The sequence below is a fragment of the Lampris incognitus genome, chromosome 5, assembly GCF_029633865.1.
Source record: "Lampris incognitus isolate fLamInc1 chromosome 5, fLamInc1.hap2, whole genome shotgun sequence".
In the NCBI taxonomy this organism is placed as follows: Eukaryota; Metazoa; Chordata; class Actinopteri; order Lampriformes; family Lampridae; genus Lampris; species Lampris incognitus.
In genome coordinates, this window is record NC_079215.1 from 48982310 (window position 1) to 48998842 (window position 16533).

A 16533-nucleotide genomic window follows, 5' to 3' on the forward strand; every position below is an offset into this window, starting at 1 on the left:
TCACAACCAACAGCTCAAATCGAGATCCTTTGAGTGACAGCCTTGGTCAGCGGAATGAAAACACTGCATTCCACTGCTCTCCTGTGTGCACGTGTGTGTGCATGCATGTGTGTGCATGCGTGTGTGTGCTGTGTGTGCGTGCATGTGTGCACATGTGCGCATATACTATTAAATGATGGAAATGTAATGCGGTGTGCGTCTGGTCTCAGAGTGCAATCAGTGTACAGAAGGCTTCAGAGTGTGTCAAGAATTATCAAAGTCAACAAAATGCATCATAGATTTATTCCAAGTCATCTCCCTCGGCCTCACTTCAGAGACTTGGCAGCTCTACTATTGCCCAAACTCCTGAACAAATACGTAGGCTAAAATGATGCAAGTGCATCAAAGCACGAAAGCCTTCGCCAATCTCCACGTCCCATTGACAGCAGCAGTGACTTAACCTCGCAGACATGTACCGTCGTGGGCCTGTGCGAACGATCAACCTCAAAACACAGGCTGAGCAGCATCAAAGGCATCTGACTATCAGAAGAGAAACTCCACTGAGGACCAGCGCTCCATTCATTTTGTTGCCAGTTTTGGTAAATCGTATTAAATCAACAAAGGGAAACACAGCGTAACAATGGCTCCCACAGAAGCTAATTTTTTTGCCTCCTATTTTTTTTCGTCTGTGTTCCACCGCAATTAGAAGACTGCCAGGATTTCAATGGCCTTCTGTCAGGTACACACACACACACACACACACACACACACACACACACACACACACACAATAGTGCCTCTGTTTAGATGGGGACAGGTCTCCTCTCAGCTCTGTATAGAGTGTCATAACAGTGGTGCAGGAAGGGAACACAATGGTGCCAAGTATATTCATGCAAACACACAAACACACAATACCTGATTGCGTTGTCGGCATTTATTCAGCACACCAAACAATAAAGCCTGGGTAGAATACCATTAAATCCATTTAACCCATACACATTTTGTGCTCACCGTGACATATAGACAATAAAAAAACAAGACATACACACACACACACAACAGCTCCAGAGGTTCTGAGTCTTGTTTTTTCTTGAACCTCTTCAACTAAATTGCAGTGGATCTCGACGGTCACAACATTTGAAATTCCATTCCCCAATAATTACAGGATGCAGCAGAGAAAGACTTGACAGAAAATGTTCAAAATGTTCTGACACCCCTGTCATTCAGCCTTTGCTTTCAATAATGGAGCCACAGATGAGCAGGTGGGGAGTGTAAATGTGCGTGGCAGGCCACTGTAAAGAATTGGATCGATACATTGGGTTCACTGTTCACACGAAACAAGGAAATCCTTTTTAAATGTGAAATCCTATTTACTACCACTCTAGCCAGTGAGATGATTTTTAAACCTGTGAAAATATTTGTGTAAAGCCAGTTTACTCAAGTGTAACAAACGTACAGGCCGGATGTAAATAGGACACCCAACTATTACTGGGCACAACATTACTCACGGATTCTTGAAATGTCAAACTGATTCGGATTTTGGTGGGTATAAGGAAGGTCAAATTTCACTGAGGCGATTGTGATATTTTGTGGCAAAGTTGGACTTACAGAGCATCCGGGTGGCGTGGCGGTCAATTCTGCTGCCTACCAACTCGAGGATCGCTGGATCGAATCCCTGTGTTGCCTCCGGCTTGGTCGGGCGTCCCTACAGACACAATTGGCCGTGTCTGCGGGTGGGAAGCCGGATGTGTCCTTCGGATGAGACGTTAAATTGAGATCCTGACTCACTGTGGTCATTAAAGATCCCACGGCACTTATCGCAAAGAGTAGGGGGTTCCCCGGTGTCCTGGCAAAATCCCCAACCTGGCTGTCTCCATCCGACCACCTAATGATCCCCCCATGTAATGGCTCAATTACTCCTCCCTCTCCACCTCAAGCTGATGTGTGGTGAGCATTCTGGCGCAAAATGGCTGCCGTGCATCACCCAGGTGGGTACTACACATTGGTGGTGGTTGAGGTGAGTTACCCCCTACAATGTGAAGCGCTTTGGGTGTCGAGGAAAGTGCTATATAAATGCAATGATTATTATTATTATTATGTGGGTATGTGTCCTGGTCACTGCACTAGCGCCTCCTCTGGTCGGTCGGGGTGTCTGTTCAGGGGGGAGCGGGAACTGGGAGGAAGACGTGATCCTCCCACATGCTACGTCCCCCTGGCAAAACTCCTCACTGTCAGGGGAAAAGAAGTGGCTGGTGACTCCACATGCATCAGAGGAGGCATGTGGTAGTCTGCAGCCCTCCCCGGATCGGCAGAGGGGGTGGAGCAGCGACCGGGACGGCTTGCAAGAGCGGAGTAATTGGCCAAATACACCTGGGAAAAAAAAGGGGAGAAAAAATCCAAAAGAAAAAAAAGTGAAATCGTATTCAATACCACTGTAGCCAATGAGGCGAGTTTTTAAACCTGGGGAAATATTCGTGCCAAGTTCATTCACTCAAGTGTAACCAACGTACAGGCCAGATGTAAATATGATGCCCAACTATTATTGGCCGTAATATTTCTCACCGATTCTTGAAATGCCAAACTGATTCGGATTTTGGTGGGTATATGGAAGGTCGAATTTCACTGACGTGGTCGGGATATTCCGCGTCAAAGTTGGACGAAGAGAGCAGTTACAGCCCCCATGAAACTACAGTCACATGTGTGCAGTTATACAGCGGTTAATGTTTTCCCAAGTGGGCACACTGTAATCCCAATCTGTGCTTCTTATTATGGATGCTCAACTGTCTCACAATGATCCTGCGGCAGGATGTCTTAACAAATTCTGCTTGGTGACCCGTTTGCCTCTGTGAAATCGTGCAAAAAAAGAAAAAAAGAAAAAGAAAAGCTGCAGGACATAGATTTGTGTCCACGATGAGCAGGGTAATACGAGAGTTTAAAAACGAGCTGGAATGCTCAAAGCCTTTGGCATTCAGTCCGGCTTGCAGACTTAAAAACAGCACACACACCAAAAGCTATGGGGAGCTGCAGAGGACAAAACCTGAGGTTGGAGGCAAACTTGTCCATTAAGCCCTGACTGAAGACCACGTTAGCCTTTCTTTTCAACCCACGTTTACTAAGCAATGGACAGACGTGCACGTGTGTGTTCCACAGATTAGACCTGCACAGACTGGCTCTACGTGGTTGTTAAAAATGTACATGTGTTCTGAAAAGGCACAAAAAGTACACTGCAAAGTGCCTCACAACAAGAAATAGAAACTGCGCGGGGATTCGATCTTGATGGATTGTGCATTCACGGACTGTTTTAATGCACTATGTGGGAAAAACCAATAGTTTATCTTAAGTTCAAGATTTTTTTTTTCATTTTGCAAGCGGTTTTCCCCTCAATCATTAAAAAAAGATGGAAAGATAGCCTTTTCACACAAATTCCCTGGCGGACCTGCGGTGGTGATGCAACGACTGGTAGCAGGAGGTGAAAGGTCACGCTGTTGACTTGTTCCTGGACTCGCTACTCAAACAAACCCGGCCGACAAGCAGGGGCATGAAGCCAGTCTGTCTAACAGCTGACGGGTCATGAAGCGGAGACGCAGGAGGAGAAGCACAGAGTCTTCACACCCATCACAGACACGCCGCGGACATTCTTCGCATTCTTTACCCGTTTATATGTTGCAAGAAGAGCATTTGTGTTTCTAATAAGGAAAGACTCCTCATGCATGAGAGGGAAGGTACCCCCCCCCCCCGCAAAAAGTCAGTACTTTGTCGACTGGCCTTTGGCAGTAATTACAGCTGTGAGTCTTGTTCTTCTTCTGAATTATGCACACTCAGATTTAGGAATTTTTGGCCACTCTTCTATATTTTTTTCCCCATCTCTACAAAATTAGATAGAGAGAATCAGTGGACAGCAATTTTCAGGTCACGCAACAAATTTTCAATTGGATTTGGGCTTTGGCTTGACCATTATAGGGTGTTAACCTTCTTTTTTCCAAGAAATTATTCAGTCGTCTTTTGTGGTGTGCTCTGGCTCATTGTCCAGCTGGAACATGAATCTCTGCCCTAAACGCAGACATCTTGCTGACTGTCACGGGTTCTCCACCAGGATTTGCCTGTGCCTGGCTCCATCCATCTTGCGCCTGATGGCAGCAAGCTTTCTGGTCGCTCCTGCTGAGAAATAGCCGTCTAGGTTTGACACTGCCACCACCGTGCTCGACTGTAGGGATGGCGCGACTCGGGCATTCAGCTGTGTTTAGTTTGTGTCAAACAGGGCTTCGCTTTCAGGCCAAAGAGCTCAACTTTGGCTCCACCAGACAACAAATTACTCCACAAAGTCTCAGATTCCGTCTGTCACACAGCTTCTAACGAGCCGCCAAGTGTGAACTGATGTTGGCCTTTCTCAGAAAATGGCTTCCTTCCCCCAACGGGGCTGAATCTATAAAGTGCCGAAGAAAATGTTGATCTCTGGACAGTTTCTCATGGGTGTTGTAGCTCGTCTCTTGGTGGCTTCTCTAGCAAGAGCCTGTTTTACTGGTTGCTCAGTTTGGTAGGATGGTCTTATCTTGATGGTGTCTGGGGTGGTGCCATATTTCTTCTATTTTGTTAGAACGGATGTGAAGGTGCCCCTATGAGGGTTGTACAATTTGCTGACCTTTTTATAACCTTCTCCAACTTTTTGCCTCCCAACAGCTTTGTCTTCTTGTTTTACAGGCAGCTCCTTTGTCCTCAGGACAGCAAGATTGATCCGGTCTGCTGTTTTTTGTTTGGATTTTTTTCTCTCCGCTTTTTCTCCCCAGTTGTATCCAGCCAATTACCCCACTCTTCGAGCCATCCCGGTTGCTGTTCCACCCCCTCTGCCGATCCGGGGAGGGCTGCAGACTACCACATGCCTCCTCCAATACATGTGGAGTCACCAGCTGCTTCTTTTCACCTGACAGTGAGAAGTTTTGCCAGGGGAATGTAGCGCGTGGGAGGATCACGCTATTCCCCCCAATTCCCCCTCCCCACCCCACCCCCCGAGCAGGCGCCCCGACTGACCAGAGGAGGTGCTAGTGCAGCGAAAAGGACACATACCCACATCCGGCTTCCCACCCGCAGACACGGCCAATTGTGTCTGTAGGGACACCCGACCAAGCCGGAGGTAACACGGGTATTCGATCCGGCGATCCCCGTGTTGGTAGGCAACGGGATAGACCGCCCCGCTACCCGGACGCCCCAAACAGCAGTTGGATTTGAACCTATACCAAGCTGCTGTTTGACTTGCTTTCATATCTACTATGTAATCACACACACAAATCAACGGGTGGAGCTCGGGAATAAATTTACTGTGATCTCTAGGAAACGGAGCGTACATGGACCAGTTTTAATTGTCAATACAGTGGGGGGGTGAATGCTGATCATCTTAGTAATATTCAGGTTTTACATTTTAATCTAATTCTGAAGACATCTAAACACTTTTCTCATTTTGACAATAGAAAAAAATTGCTTCGTACTCAAGGGGAAAATACTTGTTTATATGTCTCAATTTGACTTCCAGCACAGCGAAACAGGAACTTCCTGTGTCAGTCAGTCCAAGTCTTTGTCAGGACAAGGTTGAAATGAAGACAAAGGCCTGAGAAACAATGCACCAGAAACCTACTGTAACAAGTAACTAGCAACGTTAAACGGATTCAGAAAAAAAAAAAAACTTTCAGGAGAAGGAGGGGGAAAAAAAGAAACGGCATAAAGATGTCAAGAGGGATCCGGCTTTGACACTTGTGCCGACAAGTCCTGCCAAGACTCCCCGGGCCCTTTCACAATACACACACCGTGTGTCAGCATCCAGCTTAAAACCTTTAGCTGCCTCGCACACATCCTGAGGACACCGACGAAGTACTTCGGTTTAGATGTGAGGCATCTGTCACAGTATCTCACACACACACACACACACACACACACACACTCAGATTTAACAGACGGCAACCTTTACACCTCCAGCATGCCCACAGCATGAATTCACATCACCTGCTATTTGAAACAACAGAAAAAGTGATGTTCACAAGTTTACGTTTCACTGAGGATGAGATGACACCAGTGAAGTAAATCTTACAAAACACAACAGAGGGAAATTATCTCAGTTGGTGACGCCGTGCCATCGCTAAGCCTGCTTTCAATTTGACTATTTTAGGCTTCCAACTAACGAGTTTTCTGTCTCCCCACACACACACACTATCTGCTCGAGTGTTTTCTCCTCACTCGGAGTGTGTGTGTGTGTGTGTTTGTGTGTGTGTGTGTGTGACATGTAACAGCTTGCCTCAGTGGATTGGACTGTCTGTGTGAGCAAAGGATTACTCCATGTGTACGTGCATGTGTGATTGTGTGCATGTGCGACTGTGTGCATGTGTGCATGTGTGCGTGTGTGCGTGTGTGTGTGTGTGTGTGTGTGTGTGTGTGTAATATCTGAAACAGGTTTGGGGAGGAATGCAGGACTGGTGTAATCCGGTCTCGGTTCATTTTCACCATTGTCATGCCGTCAAAAGCCTGGAGGCCCGTGAGCCACTGGGCCTCATAGCAGAGCCAAGATTACACACATCATCTAACATAATGTACAACAGCAAATGTCAGAAGTAGGATAAAATATGACGGCATGGCATAACCTTGCAAACACAAATGTGGCAACTAATCTCCACCCCCAACAGAAGTCTCACCGTGAATCGTCTTTCCTTGAAAGATCCGTCTGCAGAAAACAAAATCATTCACTGTCGGTGCAAAACCATTCGGCAGATATGACAAGTCACCTTGAAGCGCTCCAGTCAGATGATCTAATGTTTGACTTTCCTCCTTCCTCATTATTACGGCGGACAAACAAGCTGGCATTCCAGCCCACCAAGTAGGATATTAGCAAGAATACACACATCCATCTATACAAACACACACACACACACACACACACACACACACACACACACACACACACACACACACACACACAAACACACCTCCCCGCGCGGGATCTAGGATTATAGCCGGGAAGAGGACAGGCGGGCGAATTAACGTCAACATGACTTTCTGAATATGGTGAAACCTCAAATATGGGGACAGAAAAAAGTAGTGAGGACGGATTATACAGCCACCAAGTATGAGACTCGATGGGGTATCGGTGCAGGCCGAGGGCCTGTGGGCAAAACCCCTCGACCCCCTCACACCTACGTGTATGCAAAAGCAAAAATAAAGTAGTCCCACTCTCATTTCTGTATGGCAAAGGTGTCAATGATGCTACCGATAATAATGATGCGACTTCAGCTTTGCAATGATCTCATCGTCAAAGGGGCGGCGATGTGGTTTTCACATCCTGGGGAATTTGGACTTTGTTTTTTTTACCGTATACGCACGAAAGGGAATATTTTGCATATTTTCCTTGTATGAGTCATCGTTTTGAGTACAAACAACACATTTTATCGGGTTGGGGCTACTTGAATCTGTCATAACAGTTTAATGTCCAAAGTTTGTAGTGTCCTGGCCGAGTACTGCCCTGTAAAATAACCAGACTCCATGTGACCAACCAGGGCAAACCACGTGGTTGTAATGCCTCCCTCTCTAGAAGGCCTCTCAAGAACAATAAAAATGATATATACTGACAAGTGAATACTGTTTTACCTTCGGATCATAATCATCAGTGTCAAATAAATCCAACCATTGTGTTTTTACTGTGCTGTCCATTGTTCGTATACTCTTTCATGTCCATCTACCACAGCCATGAATGTAAGTAAGCTGCTATAACATCTATTTCACCATCTCTGATATATTCTCTGCACCGTTGCACTTTATCACCTCTTATCTTCCACTTCCGATGTGGGAAGATGGCAGCACGGATTCACGTTTGTGGCAGCCCCACCCAGTACCATCCATGCAGTGTCTCTGTCCATGTCTGCATCTGGGTTTGTGTCTTCGTTTGATGGCTGGGAGAGGTGGCGCTGGATTGGCTGGGAGAGCTTGGTCTGCTGCATCCTGTGGGCCCAGGGACCACGGCCCTGCCCGGAGCGGCACCGAGGAGGTAACACTGAGGGCGGTCTGACAGGATGCAGAAGTAGGGCTAGCTAAGCTAACTGCTAGCCCTTGCAGACTGGCAGTTCTGATAACACCGAGGGTGGTCTGGCGGCAGCCTCACCTGGCATTGACTGTTTTTAGTGTTGTAGTGAGGAGTGTGGGGAGGTGTGTCGAGGGTGTCTGGTTGGGAGAGCTGGCATTGAATCGGCTGGGGGAGCCTGGTCTGCTGCATCCTGTGGGCCCAAGGACCACGGCCCCTACCTGGAGTTGTGCCCGATGACGAAACACCGAGGGCGGTCTAACAGGATGCAGAAGCAGGGCAGGCTAAGCTAATTGCTAGTCCATGCAGACCAGCAGTTCTGACACTCATCCTGGCTTGCATTCGTTCTTTTGGACAGTGATTTTTTTTTTTTTGGATATATGTGTTACTTAGGATATATGTGTTAGTTTGGATATGTGTGTTCTTGTAGTTTTTGGATATGTGTTTTTGTCTTTGTGTTGCACTGCTGTGGACGGGGGAAACGATATTTCATTCCATGTATGCAAGAACATGAAATGAAATGACAAATAAACTGTTCCCTGATTATTTTGCCTGTATATAGTCAATCCTTGTGTATATATCTGAAGATTGTTGTGTTGTAGTGTTGCTAGTCTGTGTTAAGTACACTGAGAGAGCCATGAAACCAGAATCAAATTTCACGTTTGTGCAAACCTACATGGCCAATAAACCTGATTCTGATAATCCATCCATTACACATTTTATCACTTTACAATGTGTAGTATGTACTCATGTGGTATGGGGGTACTTTCCAGGCCTTTTTTGGGTTGATAAACCACACCTCTCCAGACACTTGATCACTCCATTTCACTCATCTTCCAAGCGGCGCTGCAATCCCTGTGGCTGCCCTGCTGTCTGCAAAGCTAAATTCAACTCAGACCGGCTAGCTCACACCTAGAAAATAATTTACCGTTCATGTATTTTCCAGCCAGGTCTTCATGAGTGCTGGGGTTAAAGGTCTCGGAGAGCTCTCGGGACCCCCTACACACCGAAGGGCTCAGTGTGAAGGGGGGTCCGTGGTGCTACCACACCACCGCCGTGATTAAACAAAGGTCAACAGGGCAGCAAGGAGGAATGCCTTCATCTCTCTCTGACAACCTTGCATTTTCCCTTTAAATTGAGCAACCCCACCGAGGTGAAAAACACATCTGGGAGAGTCAAGATACCATCTCTTACTCGGGGCAGGCAACGCCGTTTCTGAGGATTAAGCTTGGGACATACGAGAAACACGAGTACTTAATCACCTTAGAGACAGTGTGTTAATCTGACATTTGAATCCGTTGACATGATATGGTAGATTTGGCTGAAGACGGCAGTAACTGCAAGGGTGGAGTAAAGATGTACTGGAGAAGACGACAAAGGAAAAGGTAATTTGTCAGTGCTGACAATCAACAAGGTTGAGCGGATCCTTATAGACGAGCAAAGACTCAGTCAGCCTAAGAAAACAAAACAAACCATGCATATGGCAACCACACAGCGCTGTAGGTAATGGTGAAAATAGGGCACCGGTCATTAATCAGAATTATCGCACACAAAACGGGTTTCACGCAAGAAAAACTGCAATCCAAACAGCTTTCGCTATCATTGTCGGACAGCGAAGACAGTTAAGCCCACATAAAACACTGTTAGAAGATAATAGTTAAACACTGATTTATGACTTGCGAGGGCAATTTGAAGTGTGCAGAACAGGCTCCCTAATGGGCGTTTGCACCGTTAGACCAGATTTTTAAAGCCGATCCGTGATAAAGAGCTGTGTAAATGCCGGGGGCTCAAAGGAGCCGACTTCATCATAATGCCAGAGGACGCTCCCCCCCCCCCACGTTATCGCTTCCCATTACTTTTGCACCAGTAACAGTCTACTCCTTGTCAACTTTAGTAGTAAGTGGTAGAAGGTGTCAGCGCATGAGGAAGGGGGGGTGTGTACTGCAAACAAGAACATGTTAAAGAGGAAGCAAGAGAGTCAACACTGGAGATAGTTCTTGGTTCTCATCACCAACTGTCTGTGATGGCGTTACAGATTATTCCAGACCACACACACACACACAACAACACAAAACAGCTCCATCTGAGCCAGATTCTCACATCTCCACGTGCACAACAGCACACAAACACCCGAGGCTGGACCATCGCATAACATCAAATACAGATTTTTTACAATTTCCCGTCGAACGGGGCGTCGTGTGGCTAGAAACTCTGATATGTGGTCGCCACAAACACTTGAGACAATTCAGAAAACAGTGGCCAGCTGCGTTGGCTCGGAGAGCAGCATTGGACCTTGACATTTTCATTACAGCATTATAGCAAGGGTGAAAAACAACCCATCAATGTAGAGGGGGCCGAGGCTGCTGCTGCTGCTGCTGCATGAGAGAGAAAGCCACACAACACGGTGTGAAAAAGGTGTGTGGACTTTCCCTTCGGTTGAATATCCGTTCATCCGTCAGCCAGACTGCCAGGAGAAGAAGTGGCAGATTTCATCATTCCCAAACAGTCTTTTGTCTCCTCCCCTCTTATCGCCCTATTTTCTTCCCCTCCATCTTGTCACCCTTATTCTCTCTTGCTCTCTCTGGCGTAATTTAAATTAAAAAAACCAATGTAACCTCTGCTGATTGGTGGTGCCAACGACCACACAGTTTCTCATGCCCTTTTATCTGTCTTTTAACAGCTATCTCCCCCACTCTTACTCCCCCCTCCCCCTCCCCTTAGCGTGTTCTGACAGATTATTGCAGACTCATGTAGAAACTCAAGCTGATTTTCAAGTGACTGGCACATTTCTCCCAGCATCTATCTGTGGAAGGTGCTAGAGATAAAAAAAAACTTTTCAAACAAAACCGCTAATTGAAGGACGGATATGCCCCAACGCAAGGCAGGCGAAGAAGCTGAAATATCTGCTGTGGTTTGTGTCTAAAACTATGTCAAAGACAACCATAAAGTGCAGCACACATGCTTACACATGGGGAGTTTGATTTGCAGCTCACGCAGAAGTAATTTGAAGCCCACGGTGACCACAAAAATCTGATTCCTTCCTTGGCCCTGCTTATGCGAGTCACAGCACAAATGCACGGCTCCTTGAGATGATCTAGCTTTTTACACCATAGGATTGGAGTTTACGTGCACATGAGCTGGCCTTTCACCCAAGATCTGCACTTTCCTATAAGATGGATTCATGTTTGGCCCATGTGTATATATGTGCCTATTGGATGCCTAGAAAATAAAGTGCTGCTTCTATGGCACAGCCGGCATGCCTTCAGACTGGCACGGCTCGGGATATGTGTCAATACATGGGGATGAATTCTGAACTATCTCAGTTGGAAAGTGATGATCTGACAACACACATGATCCCCTTGGGACGTTTAGGGGTGGTCATGCAGCCCAAATGGCCATCCCAGATTACTCTTGAAACCTTCGAGACTCAAGTGCTCTTATTAGCATACCAAGACGTATTTAAAACGAGGTATTTCCTAATGGTCGTAATTAACTAGAGATACAATTACATAGGGCCTACCTAACACCCCTGGGCACTGCGTGGCCCCACCGCTCCAGGCTCCAGGCTCCCTGCTGGCTTTTCTGCCCATAGACTCCCACATGCTGGATTGTAGGCTGTGGAGTCTGACTGTGTGTGTGTGTGTGTGTGTGTGTGTGTGTGTGTGTGTGTGTGTGTGTGTGTGTGTGTGTGTGTAGCAGAAAGTTGGCAGCCCCGCTCATAACTAACAGCGACCTGAACTCACTGGCAGTTTCAAACACTCAACAGGTTGTGCACGCTGTAACACTGTTAGCGCACATGCGCGTGTATCTATAATTAACGCGCGCGCGCGCGCGTTTGTGTGTTGATAGAGTTTAGGTAAGTTGCACAAGCAGCAGCCATACAAAGTATTAACAGACGTCAGCGACCGTCCTGTGTCACATCTGATGTCGCGATACACGCGGTGCGAGTTTCGGCAGCGTCGACCTCGGCAGTTCGCGTGTAAAGGGCACATGGGGAGTCCCGTTTGTCCTCGTATGGTGTCTAATAACGCCCAGTAACATGGAAACCGTCAGTTTGTGGCGTTTCGCGGAACTCAACGGCTGTCGATCGATCGAGCGGAGATCATTTCCACCAGTTGGCCCACTTTCAAAAGGAGTCTACCCGAGGACAGGGGGTAGACAGCATACAATGCAGCTCTCGTTTTTGAAGAAGAAGAAGAAGAAGAAGAAGAAGAGCACAGCCCTGATCACACAGACTAGAAAGCAGTTTGGGGTGGGGGTTATCAGAGACTTACCTTTCTCTCCGCTTTGATATAGTTAAATCCAGTAAAATGGGGTTCGAACCGCACCGGACAACTGGACGCGGCGTGAGTCGCGGTGAGGTCCAGTTGTGTGGCCGCGCGCTGGAGGTCCTCCGTCCGCACAGCCTGACAAAACACCTGCGGCGAAACTCAAGATGTCAAACTTGGTCACATGAGCTCGGGCGCGTCGTCGTTAAAACCTGCGGTTTGTTTGTTTGTATGTGTGCGCGCGCGTGTCTATGAGTTCATTTCAAAGCAACCACCGTGAAAGTAGTAGAAGAAGAAAAGAAAAGAAAACCCAAATACACACAAGAAAGTCCGTCCGTCGTCCTCCCCTCCGAACACGTAAACCATCCAGACTACAAGGTAGCGTGGGTCTGCACGGTGGTTGGCTACCTGAGCCAGTTGTAATGCGAGGCCAGCCCTCTTTTGGCCATGACATAACACACCCCAAGCTTCCTGTTGTGTCTTTCACACTGTCTGGTGGTGGAGAGAGAAGAGATACCACACATTGCCCTTCATAAGAAACAAGAATCAGAAGAAAAAAAAGAAAAAAGAAATGTGACCGTATAAGTGGGCCAAAGTCACATGTACATGCCCAACTGCTCCTTAGCTCCACAGCGGGCCAAACCGCTGCTCATGTATATTTCATTGTAGCTTTTTCATGTTTCATATATACAACAATATAATTACTCCAGGCCTCATTTTCTTGTGCTGGTAATTGCTTTTTGAATTCATACCCATAATCTAGGATATGTAATGTATCTCTGGCAACTCTGGAGTAAAAAAAAGAAAAAAGAAAAAGAAAACTGTCAAGAGAGATGGTCAATCTTTGAACTGCACAAAGCAGAGCTGAGCCAGACCCGTGTTTTATCTTCTATGTAAACCCGTTCAGCTAAAAAATCTGATCGCTTCTTTTACGGCTCAAATTCCCTGCCATGCCGATACAAGGAGAGAATGTCCTTGGCTATGATCCACAGTAATAGCATATGAAATCAGCACATCCACCGAGTCGGCCTACTTCTGATTCCCCAAGACAAGAGAGTCTTTACATGCACAGCCAAACGGTGGAAGCACACACTCATTTCATTCTCCTTCTCTTCTCCCTTTCCGTGTGTGTGTGTGTGTGTGTGTGTGTGTGCGCGTGCAGGGGGGAAATGCAAAGGCTACATTCTGTTTGCTCAGCCCTGTGTGTACTGTTTGGTCTATTTTCAGAGTAAACTGTAAGCAGACAATACACACACGCATCTTTTACACGGCATGTTATCATCCCCGTTTTGTCCTTGACTTTTACACCATTTTTTGCTTCTTTCCTGCCCTAACATGTGATGTTTCCTCGGTGCATTAACAATCTTCTTCTGGATCGCCACCTTGTCGTATTGGAGAAGCTTGTGTGTACCGATGATCCCAAGAGCTGTGCCGTCCAGAGCTTGGCTCCTGGTAGGGTCACCCAAGGCAGATAGGTTCAAGGGGGAGGTTCCAGATGAAGCGCGATTCAACAAAGACCTCAACAGCGGAAGTAGCCAAAGACAACAGAAGTGAAGGCGGATGGAGGTTGCAACAGAGGGTGGACTCCAATCGTCTTGGTTCTCCATGCCACTGGACTCTGGTCACCCCCTGCCAAGGACCGTGTGGTGGCTGCAGGTGTATCAGCCATGCCACATAAAAAGCTGTCACGTGCAGGCGTCCTCCTGCAAGGACCTAGAAGGAGGACAGTCATACTCAACCCTGAGTGACCAATGATGATGATTATGATTATGATGATATTAATAATGCTTCAAGACCAGAGAGCCACATCTAACTTCTTTTTCTTCTTCTTTCAGCTTGTTCCCTGTTTCTCAGGGGTCGCCACAGCAGATCGTACAGTTTTCATTGGTACCCTGTGGGGGCACAACACCAATGGCAGCTGTTGTTAACCTGGTCCAGATAGCAAAGAATCTTTGGCCCAAATATGGCCCACATCTGCAGTTATCTCACAGTCCACATTTTGGCCTTGATTGATAGCGTTGACTCGGGGTGAGTGTGGCTGCCTCAACTCAGCCACAGGTCCACCTTTTGGGCCTCTTCTGGCCTACACAGCATGTGCCTTAACTAAAGTCAAGCCTAGCTCATTAAATTTGGGCCACATCTGGCCCACATAATATGTGCTGTAACCCAAGTCAAGCCCGGTTCATTACATTTGGGCCATGTCTGACCCACACAACACTTGCCGTAACCCAAGTCAGGCCTGGCTTATGACATTTGGGCCATGTCTGGGCCACACAACAGTTGTCATTGCCATGACTGAGCCGTAAGCACCAAAAGTGCCACAGATTAGGCCCAAATATGTCTGCTATCTGGGGAGCCTCAGCCAATTCGGTATGGCACCTCGACTGATCCGGTATGGTCTTGTCAATCCACATACTGATTTGGCAAAATGTTACGTCGGATACCCTTCCTGAAACAACCACTAACCCTATGGACCTATACAGAGCCACATCATTGCAGAACACATCATTGCAAAAGCTCAACAACGACTTTATTTTCTTAGGCAGCTTACAAAATAACGGATCAAACATCAACTGCTCATTTTGTTTCACTCGGCCATTATCGAGTCCATCATAACATCTTCTATTACAGTATATGGTATGGCAGCACGGACAGTCAAACACGGAAAAACTGCAGCGGATTGTCAACAAGGCATCCAAAATCATAGGCAACCCACTCCCCTCAGTTGAATCTCTACATACTCACCAGACTGTAAAGCGAGCAAAGAAGATCACCTCCGACCCCTCACATCCTGCTCATCACCTCTTCCAGCTCCTTCCCTCAGGGAGGCGCTACAGGTCACTGTCCGCTAGGACTAACCGCTTCACAAACAGTTTTTTCCCCCTAGCCATAAGGACTCTGAATTCCCCCCTATAGCCCCTCCTCACACACCATTGGCATAAATACCACCATTCACCTAATTATTATGCGCGATGTGTTTATTTCTGTTATTGTGTAACTGTATTGTTCATGCTAATATGTGGCGTGTCTGCTGTTGTCCATGTATGGATTGTGCTGCTGAGTTTGTGTACCAAAAACAAATTCCACCGGCCTTGGTAGTGTGGCTAATAATCTACTCTAATGAACCCCATCTAAAAGCTTCACCGTCTGAAAGCATCACCAACAGGGCAGATGTGGTGAGGAAAGCTGAACACCTGTAGTGCATCATGTTAAAGTGATGGGGCAGCTAATATAGCCGTCCCTTGGAAGGGCTGTCAGAGACATTAGTGTGGTCCCTTTAACCTGCTGCAGCATTTTCTATCTCCCTACAGCAATCAGGTGGCGTGACGGATACCTCGGCTAGAAGAGCTTTTACGTCTGGATAAATGCACTCGTTTCAAGATCAGATTTTCCCCTTCAAAAGAGGCCTTTGCATTTTTTGGAGTAACCCGTGGGTACACGATTAAAACGTGATAGGTGTGGAACTGTGCAATGGGTTCCAGTGATAATACAAGTATACAAATATGAGGGGGGGGGTACCACTGTGGCAAAGCATCGAATTTACTTTGCTATTAGATGTGGCTTTTAATCGCAGAACTTCAGGTTTTGTCGTGGATTAATTATGAAAGTACCAAACCAAGTTGATATCTTTGGCGCGTTTTTTTTTTAAAGATTTAAATAGAATGGCTAATTCTTCTGTCCAGCTTCCTGGGAATGGGCTGTATTTCCCCCCTGAGACAGCACTGAACAGCATTATTACAACAGAGTGGTGTTGGAGAGCTTGTGGGAACCTTTCTGGGTAGGCGGTGTCACAGGAGTTATTAATTCACTTTTCATGTCAATGTTGCTATTAATCTTAAGTGATACTTACTTCACCTAATAGACTTGTGTGTGTGTGTGTGTGTGTGTGTGTGTGTGTGTGTGTGTGTGTGTGTGTGTGTGTGTGTGTGTGTGTGTGTGTGTGACACTTCACTCCATAAAAGCGGAGTTACCATGGGAACTATAAAACTTGCGCTGGTCACGTGATGTTAACCCTCAGACTCGGTAAGAACAAAAATACGAGCTGCTGAGTGATCAAACAAGAGGTTAATGAGTGATCAAACAAGAGGTTAATGAGTGATCATACAAGAGGTTAATGAGTCCTGTTATCATATCTCACTGCACATTTGACACTGAATATTTTGACTCATTACGCGACTTTTGCATCTGGTAATGCTGCGCTCATACCTGCCCAAGAACAATCATTGGTTTCAA

At 46.7% G+C, this 16533-nt stretch overlaps 1 protein-coding gene across 2 annotated transcripts in view; it reads right to left on the minus strand.

Moving 5' to 3' along the window:
• palm3 (paralemmin 3) overlaps positions 1-12777 on the minus strand; it is a 44060-nt gene extending 31283 nt beyond the window's left edge. The window contains exons 1-2 of one of the 2 annotated variants that reach the window (XM_056280360.1): positions 12623-12777; positions 12307-12450 (exon numbers count right to left, since the gene is read on the minus strand). The gene's annotated coding sequence lies outside the window, so the exon portion shown is untranslated. The other variant, XM_056280361.1, reaches the window with a different exon arrangement.
• Positions 12778-16533: the final 3756 nt, after the last annotated feature.